Below are 3,860 nucleotides of genomic sequence, written 5' to 3' on the forward strand. Positions count from 1 at the left end.
CTAATCTGTGGAGTCTTGTGAGCAAAAATTCTACTTTGTGAGCTACTGGCATTAAAGTTGTGAGCGAGCAATTTGGCTGCTGTGTAAATTAGTTTGATCTGGAGCCATTCTTCCTGAGCTAAGACAAAAGCGTGTGAGCTGGAGGCTAAAAAACTGTGAAACAGCCCACACTAACTCAGCTTAGAGGGAACAATGCCCACCAGTGCTGTGGAGTGAAGGGGGGAGGGATACAGTGTTTCCCCACCTGGAGGATTTTGTGAAATGAATTCATGAATTCTGATGGCCCGCCAGTCATAGATACAATCTATTGTGTTGGGCCAATCCTGTTATTGAATAGTAATGCATATTTCAAAAAAACACGGAAGAGGCTATATGATTGGTACAATGAGAATGGACTTAAAGACTAAGCTGATATGGCAAAATTAACATTGGAGTGTGTAGCAATTTATAATAATGGAATTAGAGAATATTAGCAAATGTTGGAGAATAATGAAGTGATGATGTAGAGGTAGTAGCAAATTGTAATAAGTCTCTTGGCCTATATGTTGTTTGTTGTAGTTGTTTATGTCTCTGTGTAGATATATAAAAATAATAAAGGTGTACCTTCGGGTACTTAAGGGAGGTAAGCAGAGATAGGTGAGATGTAGAAAGAAGAGAAGAAAGATGAAGAAAGAGAAAGAGAGAGAGAAGAACAATTACTTTTCATTTCTTCCTTGGTACCACACGACTCCTCATAAGTGGTGTTTATAAGAGCAGAAGGATCAGTACAATGCTATGGGGGATTAGGGCCAGAAAACTGCTTTAGATGTCTGGTACTGGTACAAAAAAGGTCCTTGGTCAGCCAGTTTGTTTGTTAGGCAGCAGTCACCACATTACCCAGTGTCTTTTCCCTTGCAGAGAGCTGATCTTTCTGTAGCAGAGCAGTGCATAGATAGAATGTTTGCAGGCAGCTGCCAAGCATGTTGACTCATTGCAGGGTAGAGTCAAGGTATTTTTGTTGCCCCAAAGGGTGTGTATGGGCTGCCCATTGCCTGCTCCTGTGGAAGCGAATTGAGCTCTAGTAGTTGTAGCGCTGTCTTAAGGACTTGGCTTAGACCAGGCCAGGAGGCAACAGTGGGCACAGGCTAGGAACAAGCTGAGTCCCAGTCATGTCTCGGCATCGTCTTCAGCATGTCACCCACGTGGTGGCTTAGGCTGAAAATGGCCAAGACTGTTTGCTAGCTATCTTGGAGAGACTAGGTCTCTGCAGACTTAAAATGTGTATCGCCTTTGGGAAGAAGGCGCATGAGACACTGATGGCTTGGACTCAGATGACAGTGTGCTTGAGAGTCACAGAAGAAAACCACCTCTGAGGGGATTTGGTGGAAAGATCTTTCCCATATTGAAATATGAATAGTTCTGGCAAATGTTCTGGCAAAATATGAGAAAGAAGAACGTAGCTTAAAGGGGTCAGTGGTACTGTGACAGGGTATGAGCATCCTGAGTAAACAGTAAGGTGCTAATGGCTTGGTTTTCTGAGACAACAGTGGAAAAATCCAGATGAGTCAGTCAGTCAGTCATAGTTTATTCGGTATATAACCAGCACAATCCAGATGAGTCACAGATAGTGGAGGAATATTTGGATAAATTGGAATATTATTTACAGAGGATTATATATTGGGATCCTGGGGGCCAAGCAGCAGCTTACAAGCACTGTTGGACACCATGGAGGCTACATCTGTGGTAGAATGCACTGTGAAAGTGCTTTATGCTCTGTCCTGGTTATCAGTAGATTCAGGACAAACAAAGGAACAAGCTTCTTCCCACAATTCATATATCAATGTATGGGATTTGCAAGATGCCAGTAAACTGCTTCTAATTTCAAAAAGAAGAAAAAAATCATAGATGTTAGGTCCATCAGTAGCCATGGCACTCAAGTAGAACCATATTCAGAGGACATATACCAGGTACTGGCAGCAGCAGTGGGGCAAAAGGGTTGCCTTTTGGTTAAGCTGATAAGCTGCCTGCCCGGCTATGGATGGCAACAGAATGCCAAGCTCTTTGCACCTTTGCTGTGGCCTAGCATGGCTGTTTTAACATGGAAACATAGGGCTGGAAGGGACCCCAATGGTTATCTCATCCAACCCCCTGCACAATGCACAGTTACCCCCCCTGCCCCCAGTGACCCCGGCTCTATGCCCAGAGGAAGGCAAAAGCTTCCAGCATCTCAGGGCCAAACTGGCCTGGAGGAAGATTCCTTCTTGGCTCCAAGGCAGTGATCGGGATTACCCTAGTCATATAAGAAAGGGCCACAAGAGCGGAGCACTGGGTCATCCCTCCCTGCCCTCCCTGTCACAAGAACATAAGAGACGCCAACATTGGATCAGGCCAAAGGCCCATGCCTAATGCCAACATTGTGATTTATTCCAATCCCTGCTGTAGAATTCTGTGTTGCTGCCACCTCAGTTGGTGACTTTCTGCCACTGGAATGCTAGCCATCTTCACGTGTCCCACTCTCTGCCTCCTCCTTAACTCCTTTGCCCCACCCCCCACCTCTCATAGGTCCCTTGGTCAGGACCAGTGTTTCCTCTAAGCTGAGTTGGTGTGAGCTAGCTCACAGTTTTTTAGCCTCCGACTCACACATTTTTGTCTTAGCTCAGGGAGGATGGCTCCAGAGCAAGCTAATTTATACAGCAGCCAAATCACTCGCTCACAACTTTAATGCCAGTAGCTCACAAAGTAGAATTTTTGCTCACAAGACTCCACAGCTTAGAGGGAACATTGGTCAGGACCATTCATACCTAAGGAATGAAAACCTTTGGCTGTGCTTTTGGGAGGATGAATGGGTGAAGCGACACTGGAGTGCTAGACACAAGAGGAAGAGTGTTTTTATTTATTACCGATGCAACCGATAAAATGATCACTTGCTAATGGGAAATGCTGCTGTGAATGCCCTGCCTTTATAAATGGGCCTCGTGAGTCAATCTCCAGCAGTGATATATCGTCCTCGTTTAGGGAAATGATGTGCTGCGAAAATGCAGTACTTTAAAGAGCACAAAGAGGGGGCTGAAATGTGTTGTGTGTCACGAGCCTGGCATAAGGAAGCTCAGGCGTCTCCCGATGGCAGCTGATTTCTGGGTGTTCCCCATTTCTCGGCTGTTTAAGCAAGTATTCTAAATGGGAATGCTCTTGACATTTCTTGTGACTAGCTGTAATCAAATGGCATTAGGATTCAGCTGATCTCACAGAGGATGATTAAACAACTTTCCTGTTCATTCAGCTCTTAATGGGAAAACAGAGGGGGGAAAGGCAGGTTGAAGAAAATGATCCCCCAGATGGAGAACGATGGCTTGAAATAAGTGCCCAAAAGGATGCCGTTTCTTTCTTTTTTTTGGTACTGTTGTCCTTTTGCATGGAAGGGCACTGTGGCGGGGAGGGAGCAGCTGCTGGCACCCACCATTGGCTCCACAGCATGGCCAGTCTGGCTGGAGGTAAATAGGGTCAGGCTGGAAGGGGTGTGCCGCTGCCACTGGTGGGACAGCTACCTCACCCCCACTTTTTCAGGTACATGGGGAGGATGGAGACAGGGAAAAAGAGGAATAGTCTAGGGTCACCTGCACTGGAGAGTGATCGGTAGGATGAGAGGCCTGGAAAAGGAAACCACACTGGAGAAGATGATGGGTTAGGAAGGTGCCATTGACTGCCCACTGGTGTTGGGGGAAACCACACTGGAGAAGATGATGGGTTAGGAAGGTGCCATTGACTGCCCACTGGTGCTGGGGGAACTGCCATATGAGGCACCACAGAGTTGCCCAGGAATGGAACTGTGGAAATGAGAGACTGTGGATGCATTCAGACACGCCGTTTGATCTGGTGTCATG

Source organism: Gekko japonicus, unplaced genomic scaffold, assembly GCF_001447785.1.
Source record: "Gekko japonicus isolate JY-2015 unplaced genomic scaffold, Gekko_japonicus_V1.1 scaffold68, whole genome shotgun sequence".
NCBI classification, from domain to species: domain Eukaryota; kingdom Metazoa; phylum Chordata; class Lepidosauria; order Squamata; family Gekkonidae; genus Gekko; species Gekko japonicus.